At 41.3% G+C, this 14,994-nt stretch overlaps 1 protein-coding gene across 3 annotated transcripts in view; it reads right to left on the reverse strand.

Moving 5' to 3' along the window:
* The window catches only part of Gpatch8 (G-patch domain containing 8), a 76,446-nt gene that overhangs the window by 35,363 nt on the left and 26,089 nt on the right, over positions 1-14,994 (reverse strand). The window lies entirely within an intron of this gene.

Below are 14,994 nucleotides of genomic sequence, written 5' to 3' on the forward strand. Positions count from 1 at the left end.
TAGTGAGTTCAAGGAAAGGGATAGCTGGAGAGTGAGACCCTGTCTCAAAAGCATTGACAACCACCACCACCACAACAAAGAATGTAACTACAGTTCTAGAATTAATACAGCATTATTTGAATATGTGTGACATTATTAACTCATGACCCAAAATAAAGGAATTAGAAAGATTTAACAGACTGTGGGTTTCAGTTCTAAAGTCTGAATGGCAGAAAATATTTGGGGAGCTACATAGCTGGTGCAGTAGTAGTAGTATAAAAATCCTAACGAAATGGCTTCTTGCAGCTCTATCTCCTACCACTGGTGTATAAGTGTCCATAACTACAATGAAAAGTTATGACTATTACAGGAGCATTCTAAAAGCCCGAAACCTTCCAGCTTCATGTAAACCACTATCCTTGTACTTTTCACTGTTGCCCTCCCCAACACACACACACACACACACTTTCACTAATTCCCTAGTACCTTTTTTTTTTTTAGCATTTTGTACCCTAAAAGGCTGAGATATAAAAATCTCAGTTCTCCAGGAGGAGACAACAACTAAAGTTAGTGCCTTTTTTACGACCAGGAGAGCATGAGCAGATGACTAGTCTCTCTTTTCAGGACTGTCACACAGCTCAAAAGGGGAACAAATAAAGCAAGGTGCAGAATGCTGCTGAGCTCTAACAGTCGCTGCAAGGCTTCAGAGCCGCCTGTGTGTGCAAGTGCAGGGTGCACGTGTCTAAGAAGGCCGCAGCACAACTCCCGGTACTGTTCCTCAGGTCTCTCATGGAGCTCACCACGGAGCCTAGGCTGGCTAGCCAGGCCAATGGATCTGCATGTCTTTGCTTCCCCAGCACTGGAATTAAAAGGGTGCCAGGTCCAGTTTTTTGTAACCTGGATTCTGGAACTCCAACTTAGATCCTTGTAAACACTATAATGAATCAGCTATCCCCCCTGCTCAGCAATGTTTTTAAAAAGTGATCTTTGCCAGATATGATGGCACATGTTTATAAAACCAGTACCTGGGAGGCAGAGGCAAGAGGACAGCCAAGAGTTCCAAGTTAGGCAGGTCTACATAGAAGGAATTCAAAGTTGCCCAGGGCTATACAGTGAAACTGTATCTCAAAAACAAAAACACCAAAAACTGTAATAGGTATGTACTGTTCCTTGTTTGGCTCCATAGAGAGAGCTGCTGAGCCCCAGCAATGGATGGCAGAGTCAGAGTCCCTACAAGAGGCCCTAGGAGGTCATCACATGAAGGTGAAACCTAAGCTGCAATGGAAACCACTGGAAATCCCCAGAGGAAAGCTATAGGTGTGGAATAAGGCTGCCCCAGGAGGGCCGCGAGGACTCTGAGGCAGAGCTGCAGCAGCAGGTTACTCAAGCACTTGGGAGCCCAGATGATTCTGTCACAAGCCCCAGATGCGGGACCTGGAGCTGCATGATCTGTTCCAGACTTTCTTTGCTGTGTCCTCATTTCTCTCATTTGGAATGGAACTGTTCCCTCTATGCTCTTGTATACTGAAGTACACAAACTTGTCTTTGATTCTACAGGGTTTCTGTGCAGAGACTGCCCTGAATCTCACAAGACCTTTAAACTGTGTTGAGACTGATGAAGACTATGGGGCCCTTCAAGAGATGGACCAAATACATTTTTGATCATGAAATGAAAACAAGACTTTAGGAAGCAGAGTGGATTGCTATGATCTAAAGCGATGTGTGTGTATTTCACAAATAGCTCAGCAGGTGAAGTGCTTGCTGTGAAGCCTGTCTATATTGAGTTCAATCCTTGGAACCTATGCAGAAGTGAAGGGACAAAACTAACCCTAAAAAGCTGTCCTCTGACCACCACACTCACACAAATACGCCATGGCATTCATTCACCACACTCATGGCCAGGCGTAGTGGTGGTACAGGCCTTTAATCCCAGCACTCAAGAGATTAAAGCAGATCCCCCTAAGCCCAGGCCTAGTCAGGGCTACATAGTGAGAGTCTGTACGAAGGAAAAGAACAAAACAAACAAAAAGAATAAAAAGATCAGGTATCACTACAGAGGTAGAGGCAGGAAGACCTCTTCAAGTTCAAGGCCAACCTGGCCTACCTAATGAGTTCCAGGAGAGCCAGGGATATACAGAGAGACCCTGTCTCAAAGGGGGAGAAAATCGTATTTGCAGGACATACCTGTGTATGTCCACAATCCCAACACTGTGTAGGCTGGGGAAGAGGATTTGTATTTTGAGACTATCCCAGGGCATACTGCCCATCCCTTCAGGGAAGAAACATCAACAACAAAAAACAAACAAAAAAGCCCAAGACCCTATGTTCATAGAAAACATTAAATGTTTTCTTTTCTAAATAATATTTTTAAATTTATGTTGGTGGTAATCTTTTGTTTGTTTTGAGACAGGGTTTCTCTGTGTAGCCTTGGTTGTCCTGGACTTGCTTTTGTAGACCAGGCTGGCCTTGAACTCACTGAGATCCACTTGCCTCTGCCTCCTCAAGTGCTGGGACTACAGGCGTGCATCACTGAGCCTGACTGGTGGTAATCTTTTTGTTCTTTGTGGTTGGAGGTAGGTTTGCTATGTGACCCTGTGAGGCCTGTGTAACCCCATTTCTGAATAAGAAACTCTGTCTTAAGGGTAAATGACCTAGGCATAAACTCCAGTTTCAAAAAGGAGAAAAACCCACAAAAATGTGATTTGACTACTCACCTCTGGTAATATTTAACCATCACCCTTAGCAACAGTTCATTGGTGACTATCTGAAGTTTACCCAGGTGTTCTTTACAACAGGATGATTAAAAACAATTACGGTTTGGTCCTCTGGATGCCCATTATTTGCTAAATGTAAATCAATCATAGAACTGCCAAGCTGGAATTTCCCAAACCTTGCTGTAACCCTAAATAAAAACCCCTCTCTCCCTGAGCTTGGGGCTCTACACTGGAAAACTGCTGTCAGTGTGGGCCCAAGCTTGAGTTTGTAATAAAGACTCTACTGTGTTTGCATCAGCTCCCTGGTGGTCTCTGGGGTCCAGGAGACTTGAGCATAACATCTTGGGGGCTTGTCTGACCGCCCCCCCGAACCCCCCATAATTGTAGGATCGAGGACCAGTAAGTGTCTAGTCTATGTCTGTTTGTCTGTGTCTGTCTTGGTGTTCCTCTAGTTTCTGTGTTGGGCCTTGAGGCAAAATCTGTAATCTGTGTGGTCAGGAACTGTTAGAGCAGATGCGCTGGACAACCATGGGCCACAGGGGGCCTGGAATATGTTCCAGACCCTGTCAGAGGGGATGGATGCTTCCCTAAGTTTCTATAAGGGGGGACAGATCCCCAGTTTTCTATGATCTCTGGATCTCTGGATAAGGACCATGTGGGTAGCTCCTGCAGCGTGCCTACTTTGCCTTTTTCTGTTGTAGGAGCGGAGCGATCTGTTGTCTGGCTCTATGTGTGTCTTTCTGATTGACTGTCTTGTCTGTTGCTGCCTGTTTTGTGTGTGTGAGTGTGTGTGTGACTGACACTGACGTTATAAAAGTTTAAGTTATGAGGATCTAAAAGTGTTTGTGTGTCTAAGGTGTTTTAAGGTATGTGAACACAAATTGTAATGATATAAGAAAATTAAGGCATATTAAAAATGAAAAATATTTCAGATTTCCCCCATGCCATTGTGCTTATGTTATAAGATTTCAAAGGTTCAGAGTTTCAACAATAGAGTTCTTTCTTTTTTTTTAAGACTTCTTTTTTAAAAAATTTTTTTTATTATTAATACAACATTCTACCTGCACACCAGATAGAGCCACCATGTGGTTGCTGGGAATTGAACTCAGGACCTTTGGAAGAAGAGCAAGTATTCTTAACCTCTGAGCCATCTCTCCATTTCCTGACAATAGAGTTCTGATAAGCTGATGGAGCACTGACTGCTTATTATTCAGTCACAAGCTTCAAGGTTTTAATTTCCTTTTGGTTGTCTTCTGGTATAGACTTGTGCTTCTAATTATGCTAAAACATCTCTGTCCAATGTGTGTATCTTAGAGAAAATAATGTTCATGCCTTTTAACCCAAAGCTGTAGCTTTCATTAGGTCTTAGTGACATGAGTCTACTCCGGCTGTCTTGCAGACAACTGTTACCCGCTTTTTCTAAAGTATGGATCTAAATACAATGGTGATACTAATATACTTCTTTTTGTAAACTCTAACTCATACAAACTTCAGAAAATCAAAAGGTCATGAGACCTAAATCTGCCACTGCCTAAACAGACCTCAGATAAAAACACCCGCCTGATTTTGAAATGGGAGTTTTCCCTTGGTCTTGGGATTCCTCATTTTCCCTAATTACTGGACAAAATTTAACTTCTGCCTCTAGTCTAAATTTGTCTCAGTAGATTTTCACCTGGCTGAAAGATTCCATTCAGGGATCAGCTGTGGAGTATGAACTGCGATCTGTACTTGCTGAAAGGCTTAAGTAAACCAGTCTAGCTGATGTGATGGCTCCTTATCTCTTCACCTAGACCCTTAAGTTAGATGGTTTTGTTAAGTGCCCCATTGCCAAGCTTTTGACTAGCCTTTCGGCCCTCCTGGGCCCTCAATATGTTTGTCCTAATGTCAGCCTGAAGAAAGTTACAGAAGAAGAGAAATTTGTTGGCCATTATCCGACCCAATAGGCTGAAATGCTAAGCCAAAAGGGGCTCCCTGGTGTAAGGAATGGGTTCCTATTATGTCAATTGACTAGCAGAAAATTGGCCCCATGAAACCCACTACTGTTAAGCCCCAAGTGACTCTACACACTAAGAGCATTTGACACATCTCTCTGCTTGGGCTCCACCAAAGTAGACAGAAATCCAAAAGTGCAAAAGACAGACTCTCTCTGGTCTATGACGCTTAGTACGTACCAGTAATTAATGACTCCAGACCAACCTTACAAAGTCCTGCTGGTTATGCTCTGATTCTAAGCCTCTTTACTATGAGGGCGTTGCTCTCAACGGCACTATCAACTTTCCACCCATCCCAATGCGTGCAGATGGCAGCAAAGGGAAGGTACAAGTCTCACCCTTCAGTCAGTAGCAGGACAAGGTTTATGTGTGGGGCACGTAATTTTTAGATAAGATTAGTAATAACCATTGTTTCTCATGGAAGACACACCAACAGTCCATAGATAACTGTGTTTCATAGATCTACCAGCAAATACTATTTCAGATGTGAAATAGTTGCTTGCTTCAATATTCTCATTATCTAAGATTTCTGCCTGCTAAATTGTTAAATAAACCGAAATTCTAAATTAAATTGTTCAATTCTTTAGTATTATCATAATATTTGTTATATGTTTCCCTATAAATCATAAGCAGACATTCTCCTCATCCCTAGTTATGTTACATAGCCTAGGCCAGCCTGCTTATGAACTCCTGTCTCAGCCTCTGGACCACCCCCAACTGCCCAGCTCCTAACTCCCCCTTTTCCCCTTCTAATACACATAATTATTTATTTATTGATAGTAGTGGTCATGGTGAATATCATGGTGTGCATGTGTAGATCAGAGGTCAGAGGACAACTGGCAGGAATCAGTTCTCTCCTTCCACACACGGAGGCTGGAGGTAAGCCCCGTGGTGTTACTTAGGTGCCATCCATCTTCTTCTTAGAGACAGGGTCTGGTCTCTTTGTCCTGGAGACTGTGGGACTGTGAGGCTGGACAGCTGCCAGTGTCTGCCTCTCCAGCTGTGTTTATAAGTATGCACCACCATAACTGCCTTTTTTTCACAGGCTCTAGGGATCAAACTTCTGTTTCCACACTTGCATAATAGACACTGTAATGATTCGGACTGAGCTATCTCCGAAGCTTCACATTCTTTTTGTAACTAAAACATAGGAAGTAGAACAAAAATCAACTTCTACTTTCACTTGTTCTCAATTTGAACTTGAAATTACTTTATTATTATGCCATGAACTTACTACATATTTACTGTCTCTTCATATATCCTTTAAATTTTAATTTTTATTATTTTTCATTATGTATACGTGTATGGGTATGTGCACATAAGGCCAACATATCTGAATCCACTGGAGTTACAAGCAGTTGTGAGTCCCCCGATAGGAGTTCTGGGAACTAAACTTCACTTTTCTGCACAGAGCAGAGTATAGGCTCTTAAGTGCTGAGTCAGCTAGCCCCCCAATGTACTCTTTAAATATGATAATCCCTATAATGAGCAGGCAGTGTTGGCACACATCCGTTAATCCCAGCACTTGGGGGAAGAGGCAGGCGGATCTCTGTGAGTTCAAGGGCAGACTGGTCTACACAGCAAGTTCCAGTGCAGCCAGGGCTACAAAAAGAAACCCTGTCTCAAAAAAACAAACAAACAAACAAAGCAAGCAAGCAAACAAACAAAAAAAACCAACAAAAAGGTAATTCCTATAATGAGAAATCAAGCAATCTTTTCCGTTATATACTTATTTTCTACAGATCACCTCTCTCTCTTTATGCTTCTCCAATCCCCTCCTTTCATTATTTTTGTTGTTTTTTGAGATAAGTTCTCACTATGTAGTTCTTTATCTCTTGGAATTCACTGTGTAGACAAGGCTATCCTTGAAATCACAGTGATCTCTACCTGCCTCTCTCTCCCAAGCGCTAGGATGCGTCACTAGGCCCAGTCCTTTCTTTTTTAAATTTGTACTTTTTAAAATTTTATGCGTTTTGCCTAAATGGATGTAAGCATACCATGTACATGGCTGGTATCTACAGAAGTCGGCAGAGGGTGTTGGACCGCCTGAAACTGAAGTTATAAATGGTTATGTGGGTGCTGACTAGGAACTGAACCCTAGTCCCCTACACGAGTAACAAGTGCTCTAAACTGCTGAGCTATCATTCTAGCCCCCTCCATCTTTTTAGCTCTAAAAGTTAGAGCCCTTGGGGCTGGAAAGATGGTTTGGTGGCTAAATGGCATACTGCTGTTCTAGAGGACTGGAGTTCAGAATCCAATACTTGCCTTGGGAAGCTCACAACTGCCTATAATTCTGGCTCAAGGGATCCAACATCCTCTTCTGGCCTCTACAGAAAGGCCCCACATGTGGAATACAGTCTTAAAGAAATACAGATATATAACTAATAAAAAAAATAAAATTAAAAAAAAAAGAAATACAGATATAAAAAAGGAAATCTTTTAAATTAGTTTTAAGTTGTATTATTTTATGTGCAAGTGTTTTGCCTGCATATACACACTTGCACCACACGTGTGCCTGGTGCCTGAAGGCCAAAGGCATGAGATCCCTTGAAAGTGGAGTTAGAGGATCAGAACCACCATGTGGGTGCTGGAAAGTGAATATAGGTCCTCTGCAAGAGCAACAAGTGCTTTTTTTTTTTTTTTTTGCAACAAATGCTCTTAACCATGGAGCCATCTTCCTTGTCTCTAAACATAAATTAAAAAAAAAAAAAAAAACATTTCTCAAGATTGAATTTTAATTTTTATTTACTATCTAGGTTTATCTTTTTATCTGTATTAACTCTATTCTACTTTAACTATATTCTACTAAGAAGATTAAAGACAGCCAGATTTTTTTTTTTTTTTTTTTTTGGTGTACATCTATAATCTTAGCACTTGGAAGGCTACAGCAAAAATGTTACAAGTTCAATGTCAGCCTGGACTATACAGCAAGACTTTGGCAAGCACCGAGGCTCGCCACCCTCCTCAAGCACAAGCACCAACGTGGTGAACAGACACACAAATGAGGCAACACACACATAATAATAAATCTAAAAAAAAGAAAATTAAATTAAAGTTAAAGGCTCTCAGAACCTGAACCTGGCTAAATCTAACTCAGAGATTACTAAGACTGCGCTTGTCTTTGATATGTGTACTAAGACCTGCTTATTCATCAGGGAGCAGAATCCCCTCCTCCTAAACTACATGAGCGCTTTGTAAACTAGCTATGGAGACAAAGTGGTCTCTAACTACAGACCTCACACCAGGAATCCTGACTCTTTACCTTCCAGATGCTTGGGGTCAGAAACAGAAACCCCCACACTAGGCACAAGCCTTCCTGACAGCCCATACCTTGCTTTGTGATTTGGAGGAGCTATGTTTACTGACCTCCCCCAATCCATTCCTATTTTTAGCGTCAGCTTTTTCGGAAAGGAAAGAGTGTAAAGTAGATTTAAAGTCATGCTTATACTCAGTAGCTGTGGGACTTTTTCCAAAACTGTTACAACTTATAAAAGGAGCATACTTAACTTGGACAGTTAGCTCGTATCTATAATCCCAGCACTAGCAAGATGAGGGCAGGGAGATCACTGAGAGCTGAAGGCCAGCACAGTGAAACCTCATCTCAAAACAAATAAATGAGCCAAGTACATTGATGCAAACTTGTGACTCCAGCGTTCAGGAGGCTGACCCAGAAGGATCAAGAGTTCAAGGCCAGCTTGGCTATCCTGAATTTGAGGCCAGCTACTGCTACGTGAGTTAGTGTCTCAACTCAATTGCAGCCAACAACCCCCCTCCTCCGGGGGAAAAAAAAAAAACCCACTTATATCTATTTTATCAAACAGGACAACAAGAAACATCTAGATCTTAGATCAACATTTGGTCAGTAATATATACTTAATATTGTTTTTATTTTTTTAAATTTCATAGGGAAAAAAAGACTATACTTTTATAAATACGACACTCAAAAAAAAAAACTGTATGTCACAAGAATATATAAAGAAAATTTATCAACAGAGCTGGAGATTTGGTCAACTGGTAGACTGCCACTCTACATGCATGAAGTCCTGGGATTGCCAGGCAGTGTAGCACACGCCTTTAATCCTGGGAGTCAGAGGCAGGTGGATCTCTGAGTTGGAGGCCAGCCTGGTCTACAAACTGAGTTCCAAGACAGCCAGGGCTGTTACACAAAGAACCCTGTCTCAACTAAACTAAACTAAGAATAATAGTACTAGTAGTTCTGGATTCAACCCCTTGAACCTATCAAACCAGGTGTTGTCCTGCATAGCCCATAATCCCAGCACTCTGGATGTAGGAAGATCAAGAGTTTAAGGTCATCTTTTACATAATGAGTTTGAGGCCAGACTCTATGAGACCTTGTCTCAAAAAAGTGAAAGGAGCAAGGTGTTTTGGCACACATCTTTAATCCCAGTATTCATTCTTAATCTTAGCACTAAGGAGGCAGATCTTGGCAGATCTTTCTGAATTTGAGCCCAACCTAATCTACAATAGTGAGTTCCAGAACAGCCAGGGCCATGTAGAGATATCCTGTATCATCAAGCAAGCACCAATCCCACCCCCCAACCGCACCAATGCCCAAAAGAAAAAAGGAAATCAGAAAGAAGGAAAACAAATCAGGACTGGGAAGATGGCTCAGTGTTTAGGTAAAAACACTAGTCATGTAAGCTCGACAATCTGAGTTCAACTCCCAGGACCCACATGAAAAGCTTACCCAGGCACAGGGGTAAGCTACATGTAACCTACTTCAAGATGGGAGGCAGAAACAGAATAACCAAGAAACTCTTGGGCCAGCTAATTTAAACTACAGAGCACATCAGGAGGGGGGCAGGAAGAGGAGGAGAAGACCCTGACTTAAGGAGGAGGAAGCAAATGACTAATTCGTGCCTGAGTATGCACAAGTGTCCACAGATGCTCATATACATTGACCCACACAGCAGAGAGCCAGCTCCCGAGTTGTCCTCTGGCTGCACATGCACCCACACACAGGGTAAGTAAATGTACTTTTAAACATTCAAAACATCTACATGTGGACCACGGCAGGAGAGATGGTAGTACTTGTGATACCAGCACTCAGAAGGCAATGGCAGGAGGATTGTCAAGTATGAAGGCAGCTTGAACCACAGAGAAAGACCTAATCACGAAACCAAATACAATACAACATTGCTCCTATCCAAATGAAGTACTTCTACACAAAAGTAACTAAAATCTTTATTCTCAGGAAGACCAAAACAATATTCAGGACAATCACATGCCTAATTCTGCTGAAGAAAGAAGTGCATAATGCCAGGTGTGGAAGCTAACTGCTGCAATCCCACTCAGAACTTGGCTGAAGCGGGAGGAATAGGTGAGTTAGTAAAGGAACCTTGCCCTCTGCAACCCTTCAAAGGGCCCAGTGACATGGTTCAGTGAGTAAAGGTACTTGCCACCACGTCTGATGACCACAGTTCAGTTTCCAAAACTCACATGGTGGGAGAACTGCCTTCTCAAAGTTGTGTTCACTGCGGCATACATGTGCCACCAAGCAATCACACAGACACATACATAAATAAAAACAAAGCTTTAAAAAAAAAAAGGGCTAGAGAGATAACTCAGCAGTTACGAGCACTGGCTGCTCTTCCAGAAGACTGCTCTTCTCTGCCCTACAGTGGGGCTTACAACCATCTGTAACTCTGGTCTCACAAGGCCCAGTGCCCTCTCCTGGCTTCTGTGGGCACCATGAATGCATATGGTGCACAGACAGACATGCAGGCAAAAGATCCAACATGTAAAATAATAATAAAAAAATAAAATTTAGCGATTAACAGAAAGAATAAAAAAAAACATGGCATGGTATGGTCTCTGGCCTAAAAACAAAACAAAAAAACAAAACAAAACAAAACCTTCAAAGATCTCAAGTAGTTAAAGAAGCAAGATTTGGGGAGGTCGGGGAAATATCTTTAAAAGGCAGAAACAATGTCTTTTTGAGATAGGGCCTCACTACGAACTCAAGGTAATCTACCTGCCTCAGATTTCTGTGTTTTAAAATTATAGGCATGCATAGCCAAATACAATATGCTAGTAGTTCAGTAACTATCTTAGCAGTCTAACTTTCTAGACAGGATGAGTTCTGAAATAGAATCAGACCCTATTCATTTTCCCCAAGACTGGAACTTTTACTTTGCAATGAAAACAAAATAAAACAGTTAAACTAACAAATAGCTTAGACAATGTAACAAAGGAGGTACTTCTGAGCTAAATCTACATATTTCACAGCAAAATAAGGACTTCCATTTCAAAGCTACAAAATGTTAAAAAAAATTTTTTTAGAAATGCATCCAGTCTAATGGTCACAAAATATAAGTCATTACTGTTTTTTCTAAATTAATTATATCTTTCTGGTTTTACAATATTTAATGGTGCAAAACGTTTCTGACAAGCTGTGCTGTCTCCTTCAGATGACAGATAAACTTATCAACATCACTTTTCTGCAGTACTTTGTTTTTAACAGTAATAATTACATTGTCCCATATACAATAAGGTTTTTAAAAAGCATTTAAAATACTATAATGAACAAAAAAGAAAGTTAAGGGACTGGAGAAATGGCTCAATGGTTAAAAGCACTGTCTGCTCTTCCAGAGGTCCTGAGTTCAATTCCCTGAAACCACATGGTATCTCACAGCCATCTATACTGGGGTCTGATGCCCTCTTCTGGCATGCAGGTGTACATGCAGAGTACTCATACATTAAATAAATAAATGAAATCTTTAAAAAAATAAAAAAAGGAAAGTTAAACTAATAATAAAATTAAAAAACAAGCCAAGCAGTGGTGGTGTATGCCTTTAATCCCAGCAACTGAGGAGGCAGAGGCAGGCAGATCACTGTGAATTTGAAACCAGCCTGGTTTCAAATTCAGGCAAGGCTACACAAAGAAGCCCTGTCTGGGGGTAAAAAAGAAAAAAACAAAACTCAAATACAAAAACAAATCCAGTTTGCAAAGTACAATTATATACCCTGACATAGAGAACTTTACTCTACAGTCAACACTCCCGATTTTCAAGCTATCCGGTCAGTGTCCACCAGCTACACCCAAGACTCAGGTCCCAAGAGGTATGGCACCACATGTAAAAGCCTTGCATGAGCTGAAACAGTACCCCAACCTTGGGGGGGAAAAAGCCTGAGGAGACCAGGCTTAAATTCTATAAATGGTTACATGGTCAGCGTTGAATGTTGACAACAAATAAAGTACAGAATAATGCACGAGCCTAGAATTGCATGCGCTGACAGGACATGGTACCAAGAAGGCATTAGCATTTTATTAGAGTAGCAAGGCCTTTTTCTCCCTCTCTGTGTAGCCTGGTTGTCCTGGACTCACTTTGTAGCCCAGGCTGGTCTCACAGAGTCTCACAGAGACTCACAGAGATCCGCCTGCCTCTGCCTCCCCAAGTGCTGGGATCACAGGTGTGAGCAGCCACATCCAGCCAGGGCTTTCCTCTCATAATTACTTTGAGCAAGACTTAGACAGTGAAAATAATCTGCTACAAATTACTTAAAGGTGCCATTACTACCATTACTATGGTCTAGTCTAGGTCAAATCCTGTCAACTGAAGAAAGTAAAATGACAAAATCTAGCATAATATCTGCATAATGTTGAATCTGCTAGTAAGAAATTTACAAAACAAACTTGACTCTTAATTTCTGTTTGTTTTTCAAGACAGGTTTTCTCTGTGAGCCTGGCTGTCCTGGGCTCACTTCGTAGATCGGGCTAGATCCGTTTGCACACACCACCACACTCAGTTCTTTAAAAGATTTTTAATTAGCTATTAAAAAAAAAAAATCAACAATGTAGATATCACCACTACACTACACACTTCAAATAGCCAAGTGAAGCTATCCCAGCCACCAGGAGACAGGCCAGGGACAGTCTGAGCTACACAGTGAGACCCTGTTTCAAAAGAACAAACAAACAAACAAAAACAAAGCAAGCGATTAAAACAGAGAAGCCTGGGGTGTAGCTCTGTAGCAGATATACAAAGTCCTGGGATAGATACTCAGAATACAATACAAAGAAGGGTGGGGAGGAGAGGAGAAAGATGCTAGTAAAAATGAGCTGTATGTTTTATCACAATTAGACCAGAACAGAGGCTGGCCATGGTGGCAAAAATGTGCAATCTCAGCACTTAATAGGCAAAGGCTTTAGGATCATAGTTCAGGGCCAACCTCGGTTACATAGAGTTCAAGGCTAGCCTGGGCTAAAAGAAGGCCCTGTTGCATCCTTAACCCCAAACCAAAAAGAAGAAAAACAAAAAATAAAAGCTATAATCTCAATGTTCAGGAGGCAGAGACAGGAGGATGGGTACAAGATCAAGACCAGCCTGGTCTATACATCAAGTTTCAGGCCAGCCAGGGATATGTAACGAGAACCTGTCTCAAATCAACAAGACAAAACTAAACTTCAAATAAGCTCTAATTTTCCCTTGTATATTTTTTTTTATTTGTCTACTTATTTACTTATTTTTTCAGGGTTTCTTTGTGTAGTCTTGGCTTCCTGAAACTAGTTTTATAGACCAGGCTGGCCTCAAACTCACAGAGATCTGCCTGCCTCTGCCTCCGGTGTACAAGGATTAAAGGCTTGGGCCACCACCATCCTATCCCTTACATTTTTAAATAAATGTATTCATGAGTTATCGTGGATTCATTATGTGCCTTTTACCATAGATCTGGAGCTACAACACCAATAAACCTAATTTATTTTGCTCAAAGCGCTTACTAGGTATGATACTACACACCTATATTCCCAACACTTGGGAACTGGAGGCAAGAGAACAATGGGGGCTTGAGGCTACCCTGAGCTACGCAGCAATATCTATCTCAACAACACAGCCTTCTTTTCAAGAAAGTGAAAATTTAAAGAGAATCCAAATTCAACAAACTTAGATCTCTAGATCTTGGTAGTGCAGGCCTTTAATCCCAGCACTTCCGGAATGCAGAGGCAGGCCTATCTCTGAGGCCAGCCTGGCCTATAGAAGTATCCATTTACCCGTTCTTTCTTGCACACATACACACACGTCCTGAGGGGTGCAGCTTAGTGACAGAAAATCTGTATAATATGCATGAGACAAGCTGACTTCCAGTACTTCAAAAACACAAATAGAAAAGAACATTACTTCTCTCTCTATGCTCTAATTATGTAATTTCTGACACTTACCATAAATAACTTTTGGATTCAAACATATCTGCTATCCTTTTCTTCCTCCCCATGACCCCCAGACAGGGTTTCTTTGTGTAGCCCTGGCTGTCCTGGAACTACCTAAGTGGACCAGGCCATCAACTCAGAGATCTACCTGTCTCTGCCTCCCAAGTGCTAGGATTAAAGGTGCTCCAAAATACTACCCGGCTATTTATCTAATCCAGGTAAATAGCCCTAGCTGGCCTAAAACTATGTAGCATAGGCTGACTACAAACATAAACTCAGAGATTTACTTGCCTCTGCCTCCAGAGTGCTGGGATTAAGGGCATGCACCTAACCTGTCTTTATTTTAATCTTGATTTTGAACCTTTACAAAACCTCCAGTCTCTACCACATAAACTGCTCTAAGTCATTCTTGCATTTCTTTCTACAGCACATTCTTTTTTTGTTGTTTCTGTTTTGTTTTTGGTTTTTAGGTTTTCGAAACAGGGTTTCTCTATGTAGCCTTGGTTGTCCTGGACTCATTTTGTAGACCACGCTGGCCTCAAACTCACAGAGATCTGCCTACCTCTGCCTCTGAAAGTGCTGAGATCACAGGCGTGTGCCACCTTGCCCAGCCTACAGCACACGCCACTTGGAAAGTAAGTTTAATGGCAGTCACTTGTCTGTATTATCTTTCCAAAGATTAATGTTCAGAAAAAAAAAAAATTCAAAATATATTTACTGGTAATGCCCTGTGCACCATTCCTGAATACAATTTGTAAGTAAAAGTTATTTTTTTGTTTTTGTTTCTGTAAGAATTTCAAACCAGGCATGGTGACACTTGTCTTTAATCCCAACACTAGAGAGGCCAAAGGCAGGCCGATCTCTGTGAGTTGGAGGGTAGCCTGCTCTACAGAGTTATAGTTCTAGGGCTACATAGAGAAACTCTGTCTCAAAAAAATATGAAATAAACATTTTAAAAAAGAATTTTAAAAGCAGGGATGTAGCTCATTGGTAGAATGTTTGTCCCATTCTAACCATATGTAGGATGCATTCATGAGGCCTCCTGTCTAACTCGTAATAAATCAAAAAGCAGTTTGTTAGTGTTTTGGTTTAGTTTTTGTTGTTTTGGTCTTCCGTTTGTTTGCTTGTTTTTTAAGACAGG

Source organism: Psammomys obesus, unplaced genomic scaffold (genome assembly GCF_907164565.1).
Source record: "Psammomys obesus unplaced genomic scaffold, mPsaObe1.curated_primary_1811, whole genome shotgun sequence".
Classification (NCBI taxonomy): domain Eukaryota; kingdom Metazoa; phylum Chordata; class Mammalia; order Rodentia; family Muridae; genus Psammomys; species Psammomys obesus.